This window comes from Natrix helvetica (genome assembly GCF_964273705.1).
Source record: "Natrix helvetica genome assembly, chromosome: 6".
Lineage (NCBI taxonomy): Eukaryota > Metazoa > Chordata > Lepidosauria > Squamata > Natricidae > Natrix > Natrix helvetica.
Window position 1 is genome coordinate 58,884,282 of NC_138553.1, and position 15,769 is coordinate 58,900,050.

The 15,769-nt window shown below is 39.0% G+C and overlaps 1 long non-coding RNA gene across 1 annotated transcript; it reads left to right on the forward strand.

The window, feature by feature from the left end:
• The first annotated feature begins 497 nt into the window (after positions 1-497).
• LOC309394164 lies at positions 498-7,904 on the forward strand. The gene is made up of 2 exons (XR_014175699.1): positions 498-3,658; positions 4,249-7,904. It is a non-coding gene; the product is annotated as an uncharacterized lncRNA (long non-coding RNA).
• The last annotated feature ends 7,865 nt before the right edge of the window (positions 7,905-15,769 follow it).

Here is a 15,769-nt window from a genome sequence, read left to right on the forward strand (position 1 = left end):
TGCAGCTGCCCCTGGGTCGGCATCAGTCAAGTGAGGCTCTCCATGCTGGCCTCCTGCCTTCCTCCCGAGGAGGAGCTCGAAGGGCAGCGGGAAAAGGCTCGACTGAAGGGAAGCAGGTGCCGCGGGGGTGGGAGGCGCACCGGGGGCTTCGGGAAGGCGCCGGCTTCCCGGGGCGCTCCAGGCGGAGCGGGAGGACGCGGTGGCGTTGCAGCGGCAGGCAGACGGAGCGCAGCGCAGCGCCGCTCTCCTTCGGCTCCGCCTGGAGCGCCCCGGGAAGCCGGCGCCTTCCCGAAGCCCCCGGTGCGCCTCCCACCCCCGCGGCACCTGCTTCCCTTCAGTCGAGCCTTTTCCCGCTGCCCTTCGAGCTCCTCCTCGGGAGGAAAGAGACGGCCACAGTCCGGCAAAGGGCGGCGCAGGGCGAGTCAGGGCGCCCCCCCAGATGTTGCGCCCGGTGCGGCCGGCCCCCCCTGCACCCCCCACGCTACGCCACTGCATCTACATAATTCATAAGGCTAAAAATGAATGGATTCAATGCTCCCATGCTCTCATTTTCAGTGGTGATTTTCCCAGTATGCCCCAAAACCTTGGGTTACAATGTTGCAATAGATGAGTGTTAAAATTACTTGAATTTGGAAATCCATAATCTTATGTGCAATACAGAGAAAATCCATTGACCTGTTTTAATGCGTTTCCCAAAGATTAAGCAAAATCTGTCTTTGTCCTTTCCATTCTGATTTCCAATGAATAATGCATAACTATTTTATTTGTGGCACTAGAAGACCATTCTGAAATAAAGCTCCTACTAAAATATGCATGATTAATTGGATTCATTAAATTTCAAAATAGAACAAATGAAATAAATGAGTCACTCTGCTATAAAAGCCATCCCTTGATTCCTGTGTGCTCATTTCATAATGCTTCGCGTAGCCATGTGCATTTACAATATTATGAACACTTTTTAAAAAAAAAAGCAAGTCAAGGAAAGGAAGATTGGTTTCAGTCCTCTGATTTTTTGTTGTTTGACTTTCAAAAAGTTGGCAATTATAAACAATCTCCATTAACAATACTTGATTCACTGATTCCTTAAGCCAAGCTAAGACAAATTTCAATTTATTCCAAGCATGCTGCTCTGGTAAAGAATGAAGTCATCTTCAGCACTGTCTCCATTAAAATGAATTGTTTTCGGGAAAAAAAAATTTAAAAAGAGGGCTATACATTTTAAGGGCATATACTAATTAGAAATTATTGTTTTTCTTTCATTATAGAAAGCAGAACACTTGAGTCACAATTAGTAACATAGCAACTTTTATTCTAGAAGAGCTATGAAGTCAGTAAGAAATAAAGACAAAACATGATCCATCATCACAATAGCCAAAATGACTAACTCTGTTACCATACCATTTTTCCAGCTCTGTTTACCTCTGGTTTACCCATCACTGAAGGGAAAGCTACTCTTATGGACCACTGACCCAAGCTCTGTTGTTATAGTTCCCAATTGATAGCATATTATTTATTTATTGTCTTTTTGAAGCCCCAAAGACCTCCTATTCTTGTATTATTTATTCATGTCTTCTTCAAACTCAAAGGACCACCTATTACAATTATTATTTATTTATTGCAAATGCTTTTATGCCACTTTAGTGAAACAAATCTAGAAGAGGGTTGGGGAATTGGCTTCAATAATGGAAGTGAATCAGGTGATTTATTCATTTTCTTATTTGCCAATCCATGAGCTGTCTGATGCATTGATCAAGATGCACCAAGTTTTGTTTGTACATTCTTAGGGATGAATGCTGCAGATTTTATGATCTGGATAACTGAGAATCTCCACAAACATTTAGATTCTTCCAGTTTTAAAAATGTGAAAAAGGTGCTAGGATATTGGCTATGTTCATTTGACATACTGATCTACAGATTAACCAATTTACCTTACCCTAATATGTTGCATGAACTCAGCTTACAGCTCAATATGTTTGTATCAATCAGGATAATTGGACACATTTGATAAATGATGGCAAGTTTACAATGGCTAGGAGTATATGAATTAGCCTACCTAGGCATCTTGTATGGACCATTCTAGTGATAGAAAATAATAGGGGTGTGTGTGAGAGAGAGGGGGGGGGGAGGGAGGGAGACTTAATTGATTATACTTTGACATATTTTGTCCATATTTAGTACAAAGAGCTGTCCTCCCAATCTGAAATTGGGACAGTCCAGTAACAGGTTTCCTAAATAGTAACTTGTAGATCTTTCCTTGATACTGGGCATCATTGCCATTCTTTCACATTAATACAAGAAAATGTGCACTGTGTTCAATCAATGAATCGATTGAGAATGCAACTCAGCTATTGCACGCCAACACCGTAGAGACAGACTTTCTATGTCTTTAATACCAGTTTTGATAAAAAGCAAAAGGCATCAACTATCTTAAATATCTCTCTCTGAAATCCTTTGGTCTGGAGAACATTGAAAATGATTATGAGTGAATCACTATAATTACTGATTATTTGCAATACTTTATTTCCATATTCCATCAAATTAGCTTCCATTTCTATAAAGCACCAAGAATCCAAAATAGTTACAATACAATATTTTGGCCTTAATGCTGACATGGAATGATCTGAATGTATTTTGTGACAAAAGTACAATGTGTACATTTTAAGCCTGTCAATATGAATAACATGCACTGTATTTTAGCAAGACAGAAACATTCTTGAAAATTTTCATCACTCCTTCTTATGAATGTTGGCTTGAGCATGTGATTTTTAGGACTTATTTCTGCTGAAAACAAGATGTGCCAGTGCAACATCTGAGCAGGTGACAAGGCTAAGATTTAATTCATATAAGCAGAAAATTCTTGTTGTGACAGACACTAATTAATTTAATTCATTCAATTTGGTGTCATTAAACTCCAGATATAGCTCATATTTCACTGCTAGGATATGGTTTAAATTTGTTTGGTCCACATAACTTGTTCATAAAGACACTGCTAGGCAGAAGAGGAGCTAAACTTTTATCAAAGTTCTTCCATTCACAAGAGTCAGACAGTTTTGCTAAGATATAGTCAGTTAACCACGAAATGTGTTAAGTTGTTGGCCTTTCTAGACTTCTTCTATTGATACATTAATAAGGGAGTCCCATTAATGCTTGTTTGAAATCTGTTCACACATTTAAAGTATTTCTGGTGTTTTTGGTAAGTGTTAATCACAGTCCTCTACACAGCATTTTAAACAGTTTCATTTGTGAAAATGCATCATTCTTTATTTTATAAGGTAATTACTTAAACCCTTTGAAATAAAAAATGAACAAAATCAGGTCAGGAAAATTTCAAACTTTCATGTTTGTGACTTAATGGTATCCTTACTTCCTATGTTAATTATAAAATGTTAATGAACATTTTTGATACAGTAAATTGATAATTCAGTTAATACCTTAAAAGGTAAATGAGAAAGATATGGAATGCGCAGCAGCGGGAATGATTTTGCTAAGAAATTTCCCAGGGGACCAGACTCAAGGCATTGGGCAATTCTAAGCTGGAGAAAGGAGCGAGGGGGGGGGGGGGAGAGGTTCAGGGTAACCAACCCTCTGGACCAGGGGTGTCAAACCTGTGGCCCACGGAGAGGGGGGAGTTGTGATATCTCATGTGACATGTTTGTTTGTTTGTTTGGATTTATATGCCGCCCTTCTCCAAAGGGACTCAGAGCGGCGTACAACATTAAAAAACATACATCCCAAAAGTTTAAAAAAAATTAAATCCATATCCAAAAAAAAAAAAAAAAACCCCGAATTTAAGAGACAATACATTTAAAATAAGTTAAAAATTAACAGGCCAGGCCGGCTTGCTGGAAAAGCCAACTTTTTAGGGCATGTCGGAAGGACCGGAGGTCAGGGATTATACGAAGCTCCAGGGGCAGCTCATTCCAGAGGGAAGGCGCTCCCACAGAGAAGGCTCTCCCCCTGGGGGTCACCAGCCGACACTGTCTGGCCGACGGCACCCTGAGGAGGCCAACTCTGTGGGATCGTACTGGACGGTGGGAGGCTACTGGTGGCAGTAGGTGGTCTCGCAGGTACCCTGGGCCTAAGCCATGGAGTGCTTTAAAGGTCATAATTAATACCTTGAATTGCACCCGGAAAACAACAGGCAACCAGTGCAGGCCGCTTAAAGGGGTGTAACATGGGAGCACCTAAGTACCCCCATGACAACCCGCGTGGTTAAAAAAAAAAAGCCCCTGTAAAAAATGTTGCAAGTTTGTCATCCCTGTGTCTAAAATATACAGTATCTAATAGTTTAGTAAGGTATAGCTTGAGTTTGGCAAGACTCTATTAGGTATAAGCAAATAAATGTTTGGACTTGTTTGGATCTGCTTTGTCTTTGGGCTTGAGGCTGATAATTGCTACACTTAAACATTGCTCCATTCATTTTTCCTGGGAAACATACACAGCAAGAGACAAATATTGGCAATCTAATCTCTCAATAACTTTCAAAAGAAACAAGGCTCCTATATTTGTTTTGGTTGTGCTGGAGAGGATGGAATGTAATCATCTGTCCCTAAACTATTTACAGGTAGTCCTTAAGTAAGGGAGCCTGCCAATTAAAGTCATTGAGTCGTGACTGTCATTAAACTATTAAACAATTGTATGATCAACTTGATTTTAACTTTTTTGTGGTGATTATTAACCATGATGTTATGTGAATCTGCAGTCGTTAAGTAAACTGATTGTTTGTTATGAGGCATTTTTGCCAAAAATAATTTGTAGTCACATTACCATGGAATGCTACAAACAGACATAAAAGCAGGCCAGTTGCTAGTGCCCAAAATGCAACCACATGACCATGGAGCAGCTTGTCACAAGTATCTTTTGGAGTGGGGGGGATCTGTTGTAACTTCAGAATAAGTCAAAGACTAGTTGTACTGAAATTGCTCCTGTTGTGGCTATTAATAACTTTTCTCTTAGGAAGGCAGGGAGGTATGAAGAAAATTATCTTCATTTTGTCCACATTGTGATTCAAACTTTCCAGCCTGATTGTTTTTTGAAGTTTCCTTCTTAATTTAGAACAGTGAAAATAAGCTCAGTTCCTAGTCACTTCTTGATGGACATATCTGTGTATTTTTTTCCTGACAACAGTAAGAAAATGATTTGATACAACCTTCTTCCAGGATGTTTTCTAACTTCCCAGTTTAATCTAAAGCTCTGGTTTTCCCTTAAAATCTTCCATCCAAACACTAACCAGGCTAAATCCTCTTAAGTTCTTAGACCACACTAGGTGAGTTTGTAGTGGTCACTTGCTGAGTTATTCAACTGTTACTAAACGTCCTTGGTTTTTGAGCCAATGCATCAATACCATGCTCTGAAGCCTTCCTTTGTTTCAAATGAAAAAGTGAAAGTGACTTGATTTCAGCAACGGGATGAAAAAAATAACTTCAAATTCCTTTACAACAAATCAATCATATAGTAGAATCTTACGAGATGCAAGACATATGTGCAACCTTCATCATGTCCGTTTAAACTATCATGGATCCAGGATATATCATTGTATCTTTCAGGATCTATGTGACAATAAAAGGGTAGAAATATTTCCAAACAATTAGCCCAAACATCAGCTTTTACATGAGAAGGCAAAAGGAAAGGGGAAAGAAAATTAGATCAGAAATAATGCTTGTCTCAGGCATATTTCAAAAACTTTCCTTATACAAACTTTTAAAATTAAAAAACTTATCCAAAATATAACAGTAATGTTAATTTATTTTGGCATCTGACATAATTAATATTCCCTATATTGGAAGTGCATCAGAATTTGAGTCTCTTGTAGATACAATTCTAAATCTCAAAATACTGATATCTTCCAACAACCAATGTTATATATTTATTACTACAACTAGCTGATAACCCGGCGTTGTCCAGAAATTTATTTATAGGGGGAAAATGTCCGGACCAAACGTAATTCTAAAGTTGGATTTTCCCTCTTACCAGAGGGAGCCCCCTTGTGGAGTACTGTGAAGCCGTTACTATGGCAACTCCACTGCGCTGAGCCATTTTACAGCAGTAGAAGCCATTTGAGGGCACAACAGGCTGTATCATAACAGAGCTCACATCCCAAAGGGTGTTAGGGGTGTCTTACCTGCACAATATTTGTTTCCAGAGAATATTTCCATATTCTTATCATAATCCATAGATACCCATAGTCTGGCTAACAATATTGTAAAATTATAAGTTGCATATTTGGAATTTCAAAGTACCACAGATGACTTGCTGAAATCTTTTTTATAATCTTGTACAGTAGAAGCTTAGCTTCAACATACAAATTGTTCTCCTTCAAACTCAGTCAACTGATTCAGTATTCCTGTCTTTTATTTTTAGGAATTTTTTAGAGCCAAAAATGTAATTACAGTCACAATTTTCTTTAGAACCTCCCTTTTCTGATTTCTCCCTCCCCTTCAAACACAATCACATATTATGCCCTCCCAAGTTTCATCTGTAGAATTCCAACCATCCCATTGTTCTTTATAGTTTCCAATCATACCATTGAATCTTTTACTCACCCTACTGGATTGCCCCAAGCTCTGCATTCTCTACTTCTTCCCAGTATTTGGTTTCTCCACGACACTCTTCTTATCTCATTACCATCCATATGCCTCCGCACCTTACCAATCAATGGAAATGTGCTCTAACTTTTCTTGTCTTGGTTTCTTTCTGGTTGCCACAAATACTTTAAAATTAGGCTTTGGTAGCCAGTTGCCTATAAACTTGATGTTCTAAATGTACCTTTGGATCTGTTTCAAGTTGACTGGAGACCAATATTTCACAACGAAGCATCCCAAACTCTTCTAATTTTAAGATTCACATCGTGGAAGTCAGTCCCTTGTGAGATATTACTTGCAGCTAATTATCTAAATAACATCAAACATTTTTAGAAGATTTTAAAATATTTTGTAATTTAAGAAGGCAAATATCTGCAGCAGAATCCAATACATGAACACATAGCTTGTGCATGGGTCATAGGGAAAATGTCTTTAAAATACATTAGAATAGTATATTTCTGCTATATCTTTTGTATATCATATGTAATATTTATACCAGATATTACAATATTTTTAAACCATTTGGGGTAACTCTTATAATGGATCTGCATATGCATGTTAAGAAAATTTCTACGCTTCTCTTACTACCAAACTTGAATTATAATAAAATTGTTTTAATATGAGCTTCAACAGTGCCCTTGTTAAATTTAGGCATATTTTCAAAATCTAATATTTAATCATGGGTTAATTAAAACAGCAAAGGGCATGTTAAAGAGCATGGAGGTTATTAAGTTAACCTCATAATAAAGTATATTTAGTTACCAAGAATAAATCATTGTTCAATTCCCATTAATCCTTTACCTTATTCAATACTTTGAAAATAGTGAAAGTTTCACAATTTATTAAAAATGTGCAAACAATACAAGTGAGGAGATATATACTGTATAGAAAAGGGTTGGTCATTTAAATATTGTTCCCAGCAATTCTTCTGTAGAACTGAGAAATCATAAAAGTTAATTTATGAGGAACATTTTTGCAAGTTCTACTGAAATGAATAGAAAGCTTACTAGAAAAAAAAAAGTCAGGCTTCCTATGTATTCAAGCTTGCATGGGCAAGAATGGCTGTGCCCATTTCTACAAGTAGGAAAATCTGGCATCTCTCCCTTCAATCAACCCATGACTCTGCTATCATATTTTACATTACAATTCTCATAAATCAAATGGCTGATGGTCAGAGATTATGGAAGTTATAAACTAAACATTTGATGGCACTGGATTACATACTGCTATATTAGAATATCTGCAATGCTTTAAGGAGACAATGGAGACAAACTTTTCAACATTAACTGTAACATAAATTGTAACCAGATGAAAACGACAAAACATTGGATGGTACACAGCAACTTGACCTTACAACAAAATATTTTGGTTCGATTTGGAGAAAAATGAAATAGAGAAATATTTCATTAGAAGAAAAAATCATCTCTAAATTAATTATGATAGTTATGTTTCTATGTCGTATATTTTCTGTATATCATTTGAATGCAAACTATATTCTCTTTACCCCTCTATATTTCCTGCTGCACCTCTGTTAATAATTTAACTTTTTCATATGCAGTTGAAAACCAGTAGCATTCTTTTTTAAGGCAACACCTTAATTACATACAAAATGTTCTTATGAACTTGAAGCAGCTTTCTCCACAGTTTTCCGATTATGAATGGTCTTTCTTCTTGAGCAGTACACGACAATAAAGATTTGATGAGTTGGGGAACATCTTGAAACTCTTCCTTAATTACAACAACATCGATCAGGACAGTTGCATTTCAGCTGAACATTTTGGACTTAAAGTCATTGCTCTCCATGTTGTCTTCTTGCATATAGACCGAGGCAGGCACAGAATCCAACACAACTAAGAGCCACACCTAGCAGCAAAGCTAATGCATCACCCATGTCTAAAGCTTCCACTACAGGTAGGCAAAAAAGCAACAAGAAAAATACCAAGAACAGCTGTGAAGAATTCCTGGTGGTGGCCATGTTCCCAGTCATTACTGATCAGATGACCCTGAAGGAAATATTAAATACATAGAAATAACCAATCAGATGAATTTAAACACAAAAAGAAAGGAAAGCAAAGACATTATGAGGGCTACTAGATACTAGATAGAACCCACTTTCTGTAACATCAGCATAACAGCCTAGCCTAGGCCCTTTGGGAAAGGAGCTGGGTGTAGATGAAACGTTTTATTGTGCAAGAAACGAATGGGAGAAATGGGACTTGTAACCAATTGTTGCTTTACAGCAAGTTCTCACTTATTTCTCCAGAATGCCAACCAATTTCCTCACTCTATTACTCCATCCTAACTGGTTTCATACATTTTTAATATGCAGTATTTCATAACCATAAGCAATACTCGACTTCATTTGTAGCTTTTTCAAAATGTGTTTTTAGTAGATTTTTTCCCATTCAGGGCAACCCCACTAACACTCTGGAAGCATCTGTGGTTTGCTGCTTCTTAAAATCAGGGGCAGAATCTGGGAACACACAGATCTCTGTGTGCTGGATCTGTTGCAAAGATGGGTGGTGTAGTTCCACCATATAAGCATTCTGCCATCAGAAATAAAGAGAAATTATTAAGTCAAGCAGAGGTGTCCCTTTCGGGAGAGGGGGCGGTATATAAATGCTAATAATAAATAAATAGGTGGTCAAATCAAGCAGAGGTGGTCAGGTCAAGCAGAGGTGGTCAAGCAGAGGTGGTCAGGTCAAGCAGAGGGTCAAGCAGATGTGGTTAAGTCAAGCAGAGGTGGTCAAGCAGAGAAGCCCCCCTTCACTGTATATATTCCTGTGACCACCTGTTTTGAGCACTTAGTCATATTTGGATACAACTGTTAAAATTTTCCTACTTTGTGCTGGGGCAAATGTCAAAAATTATATGTATTAAGTAGTACGATAAGCAAGTTCTGTATATCTAAGACTTCTTGCTATAGCAGAGTTCAGATACAATTATCTTTGGCTGATACAAAAGAGTACATCAGAATATGCTGTAAATGCTCCTTCCCTATCCATTTTCTCACAATTTACATTATTCTTCCTTCCTATCTATCTACAACACAGGACAAGAATGATATAATAAATGTGGAAGGGATAATTTTGACCATGAGTCCAAACTTAGTATGTGCAACAGATGGCTGTCCAGCCTCTGCTGGAAAACACCCAGTGAAGGGAAATCCACCAACTAGCTCCCTTGTCAATTTGCTTTCACTAGTAGGGTTGTTTTTAAACTAGCCAGAATCTACCTTCCTCAAATTTTAGGGTTAAGAATAAAGAGTAAATCATAATTTTTCAGTGAACATAGAGATCTTTATAGTTTAAACATGCATAACACCACTGACAAATAAAAAGTGCGGTTATCATAACCTGAATCATGAAAGTACAGTTGCAAGAAAAAGTATGTGAACCCCTTGGGATTACATGGAGTTTTGCATGAATTGGTCATAAAATGTGCTCTGAACTTCATCTAAGTCACAACACAGTCTAATAGAAAAACACAGTCTGCTGAAAATAATACTACACAAACATTAGATGTTGCCATGGTTTAATTGAACATAACATGTAAACATTCAGTGTGCAGGGAGGAAAAAGTATGTGAGCCCCTAGCCTAATGACTTCTCCAAGAGCTAATTGGAGCCAGGAGTGAGCCAACCTTGACTCCAATCAGTGTGATGATATTGGATGTGTTGCTGACAGTTGTCCTGCCCTTTAAAAACACACACCTGTTTTGGGTTTACTGGTTTCAAGAAGCACTGTCTGATGTAAACCATGCCTCGCAGAAAAGAGCTCTCAGAAGACCTACGATCAAGAATTGTTGACTTGCATGAAGCTGGAAAGGGTTACAAAAGTATCTCCAAAAGCCTTGATGTTCATGTGTCCACGGTAAGACAGACTGTCTACAAATGGAGAAAGTTTAGCACTGTTGCTACTCTCCCTAGGGGTGGTCGTCCTGTAAAAATGACTGCAAGAGCATAGCGCAGATTGCTTCATGAGGTAAAGAAGAATCCTAGAGTGTCAGCTAAAGACCTACAGAAATCTCTGGCACATGCTAACATTTTTGTTGACACATCTACAATAAGGAAAACATTAAACAAGAATGGAGTACATGGGAGGACACCACGAAGGAAGCCATTGCTGTCCCAAAAAAAATATTGCAGCATGTTTGAAGTTTGCAAAAGAGCACCTGGATGTTCCACAGCACTACTGGCAAAATATACTGTGGACAGATGAAACCAAATCGAGTTGTTTGGGAAAAACACACAACACTATGTGTGGAGAAAAAAAGGCACAGCACACCAACATCAAAACCTCATCCCCACTGTAAAACATGGCGGAGGGAGCATCATGGTTTGGGGCTGCTTTGCTGCCTCAGGGCCTGGACGGATTGTTGTCATTGATGGGAAAATGAATTCCAGAGTTTATCAAGACATTTTGCAGGAAAGCGTACGACCATCTGTCCGCCAACTGAAGCTCCGCAGAGGATGGGTGATGCAACAAGACAATGACCCAAAGCATAAAAGTAATTCAACACAAAAATGGCTTCAACAGCACAGAATACGCCTTCTGAAGTGGCCCTGTCAGAGTCCTGACCTCAACCCGATTGAAATGCTGTGGCATGACCTTAAGAGAGCGATTCACACCAGACATACCAAGAATATTGCTACACTGAAACAGTTTTGTGAAGAGGAGTGGTCCAAAATTACTCCAGATCGTTATGCAGGTCTGATCTGCAACTACAGGAAATGTTTGGTTGAGGTTATTACTGCCAAAGGAGGGTCAACCAGTTATTAAGTCCAACGGTTCACATACTTTTTCCTCCCTGCACTATGAATGTTTACATGTTATGTTCAATTAAACCATGGCAATATCTAATGTGTAGTATTATTTTCAGAAGACTTGTGTTTTTCTATTGTTGTGACTTAGATGACGTTCAGAGCACATTTTATGACCAATTCATGCAAAATTCCACGTAATCCCAAGAGGTTCACATACTTTTTCTTGCAACTGTAAATTAGAAGTAAAATGCTCACTCTAGACTTTTCCAAACCAGAATGTGTTATTACTACAAATATATTTGTTCAACTAAAATTAAAAAATAGCCTTTGAAAAATGAGAAATTGTTTTGTGCTGTTAAAATCTTAGTTATAAGCACTATAAGAAGAATTTAAGAAATTCATAAATTGATGATTTATCTGGTCAGATAATGAAATGTCTGGAAGCAAACAACCAAGCTCAGCAAGCATCAAGGACTCCACAAAGTGTCCAAAGACAACTGAAAAGTCGTATAGAGGGAAGGAAAATATTGTAGAAGTCTGTCACTGATTTTTTTTAGGATGCAGTTCTATGGCTTCTGGGATGCAGCCTTAAAGACATATAATTAATATTCCATCCAAACGGAGAGTCAGCTTGATGTACTGGTGCTGGTCTAGAAGCCAGGAGATTGCAAATTTTAGGCCTTCTTTAAGCAGGAAGCCAGCTGGTTGACATTGGACCAATCATTCTGTCTCAGCTCAATCCACTTCACAGTTGGGTTAACAATTTAACAATAATCCTCAGTAACACACACATACACACCCAGCTCTTAAGCATTTCTACGATTTAAACAGTGGTCAACTTCATCTAATATAGTCCATCATGTCCTTTTGCACGCAATGAAAGAATGCCCCCAAGAGCTCAGTTTAGTGATTTAATAGATTTATTAGACACATTTTTCTTGGCAATGTACCAAAGTACCCTTTGCCCGATGGTATTAAACTTCAGGATCTAACCTACAGGCTGATTTTTCTTACTACTCTCCCATCCCCAATACTACCATATTCACTCTGATTTGTTGACCCACAGAAAAGCGTAATAGTAATAGCAGTAAATCTTTTCTTCAGAAATGTGATACATTGAAATATCTATTACCATTCCTATACTTAATAATAAAAAAACTGGAAAAAATATCTTGCTTCAGGACTAGACATTGACAGTCTGAAAATGAGGCAAATAACTTATTGCAAGAACATAACCTAAATATTGAACTTAACATGCATGTTTTAATACATGTCCACATTTATTTATTAGATCAGTGATTCTGAAAAAAGCACAAGTCAATTACACAGCTGTAAACCAGAAATTCTGAAATGGACAAGCAAATTACCAAGTGACCCTCAAATGCCCTGTATTAACACATGAATTAAATAATTCCTAAGATTCCTAAGATAAGCAAGCCGATTTTTGCTTAAACATAAAAAGTCATGCTTTATTTAAGCCACTTTATTTAAGCCACATTTGTCAGGGGGCCTTTGTACACACTATACAGCTCTAAAGAATTATATTCAGGCCATGCAACATATACATTTGATTAAAATTTATCTAAATTAACTTATATGGTCTTATAGTATTGAAATATGAAACCACAAGGTACACTAAAAACTAAGAACATCCTACTCTCTTCCCCATGCAAAGGGCAGGATTTTTATTGCCAAGGTAATATTTTTTTTAAATATAAAGCTTGACAACTATGTTGGCATTAGACAATATCTTTACACTTTACAAGAGTACAAAGCATTACAGAATTTAAAAATAACAAAGTTGAAAGGGACTTTGGAGGTCTTATATCCAACACACACACACACACACACACACACACACCACCCCCACTCAAGCAGGAGACTTATACCATTCCAGACAAGTGGCTGTCCAGTCTCTAAACTTTACAATTAGAGTAAAATACCAGTTTGCTGTAGACTAGAATGTGCAAGACGGCAAATTCGAGTCCCATTAGGCCTGAAGCCAACTGGGTGACCTTGGGCCAGTCACTTTCTGTCAACACTAGGAAGGGCGCAAGGGCCAACCACTCCCCAAAAATCTTGCTAAAAAAACCACGCAGGGGCTGGTCCGGGAAGTCCCCAGGAATCAACAAGAACTGGAAGTCAGATTCTGTCTCCCAAATTAAAAGAATTTCCGGAAACAAACGAAGAGATCGAAACACTTCTAAGTCCTGCCCACAATATTAGACAAATCAGCAAGAAGCCTGTAGTATCTTAAAAGACTGGACAAATTTATCGTTGTGGAAAAGTGAAAGTCTTGGATAATATGGAAATCTCCAGAAACACCTACTGAAAGCCTCTTACCTGGGGGCGGGTGGGTATTTCTGGTTTCTTTCTTTCTTTGGCTAACTTTGAGGTCTTGTAAACCATCCGGCTGCCCTACTAAAGAAAAGAGAAGGGAGGGAGAACACGGACCCCAAAAGCAGGCTTGTTCTGTTACCCGCAACGAATTAAATCCGCCAGAGTGTTAATGATACCAGTGAAGGACGTGATTATGACACGTCCCGATCAAATGCTTCGAGTCACGTGCAGTAGCAACACTAAGCTACCCCGGCTAACTTCCTTGGAAAGTACGTGGCTCAACCGGACCCAGGATTGCTATCGATGAGGAACGGGCCATTTCAATCAGAAAGGAGTTATCTGGCACGTCCCGGGCACCAACCCCTAAAGCATTAAGCTTCCGTGGCCCTGGAGCAAACGGCATGATTTACCTTCCTGGTAGCGGCCATTACCAGTAGAAAGAAAAGGAGGCTCTGATCGGCTTGCGCAATCCCAAATCGTCGATGCCTACAACTTCCGTCATGCATTGCGCAATGGTCGCGTTAGTCACTGAGTGCCGCGAAGAATCTTAGCTTGAATCTTCCTTAGGGCTTTCCTTGTAATTGCAAGCATCGTTTGGGGTGAAACTCGGGCTTTAATCCAATGTTACTCAGATTAGGCAACTTTAAAATGGCTGGAGAATTCTGGAAGTTGGACTCCAATTTGGCTTTAATCTAAGGCCACCATACCTTTCTGCAATAATCGATGCAAACAAACCTGTCCCAGGATAATGTTGCAAGATCCAATCTTAGTCGGTCACCTGGACCAGAGATTTAGTTGTAGGAAGTTAAAACCCAGCCCTCTCCTAGAAAAATGAAATATCCTAGGAAATATTGAAAAGGCGGAATATTATATTTCCCTGGATGTGAAAAGAGAGAAACATGTTTTAAAGACAAAGTAGCTCCCTGCAGCTCCCTGCCCATCCCCCTTTGTCAATGGGCCATTAAGATGCCCAAACCAGACTATTCTACATAATAAAGAGTTCCCTTCAGATCCAGGCTGATGGAATTAAGGCATGATGGCATTAGCCCTTTACCCAAACTTTAGACTCAAAACACAGCCTAGAGAGTTGCCCCTGCATGGCCCCATGGGAGTCTTGACAACCAATCAGAATACATTTCTTACACAGGAACAGAAAACAGAGAGGTGGGGCCGAACTTTCAGCATCTCACTCTCTTCTCTTCTTCACCCGACATTGAAGCATGTGATCACCTTTTCTGTTCAGGACTCAAGCCATTAAACCATCTTTCCAAGTAGCTTTCATGTCTCCAGTGTCTTTTTCCCCACTTGGAGCCAAACCTAGAAGAACGTTTCTTACAACATAGTCTTCCAAGCTTTCGGCCTTGTATTTGAGGCCATCTTCAGGAAACTTCTGAGAAGAGGACGAGTCACATTACTCTGCTTTTTTCCACTCCTCAAACCCTAGCTATGATATTTACATACCTAATAGGATGTAGGAAGTTATCACCCAGCCCTCTCCCAGAAAAATGAAATATCCTAGGAAATATTGAAAAGGCAGAATATTATATTTTCCTGGATGTGAAAAAGGGAGAAACACATTTTAAACACAAAGTAAATTCCTGCAGCTTCCTGCCCATCCCCACTTTGTCAATGGGCCATTAAGAAGGCCAAGCTAGTCCACTTTACATAATAAAGAGTTCTCCCCATCAGCTCCAGGGGGATGGGATTAAGGCAGGATAATATTGCCTTTTACTCAACTGACCACATGGCATCTGAGAACTCAACCAAACCTGGATTCAAAACTCAGCCTAGAGGGTTGCCCTTGCACGGGCCCATGGGAGTCTGGCAACCAATCAGAATACATTTCTTACACAGGAACAGGAAACAGATAGGTGGGGCTGAACAGATTATAAAAAGCCCTGCAAGCCCTTCTTCAGCGCTTCTCTTCTCTTCTTCTCCACCAACATTGAAGCATGTGATCACCTTTTCTGTTCAGGACTCAAGCCATGTGGTCCTGTCCACCATTAAAACCATCTTTCCAAGCAGCCTCCATGTCTCCAGTGTCTTTTTCCCCACTTGGAGCCGAACCCAGAAGGACATTTCT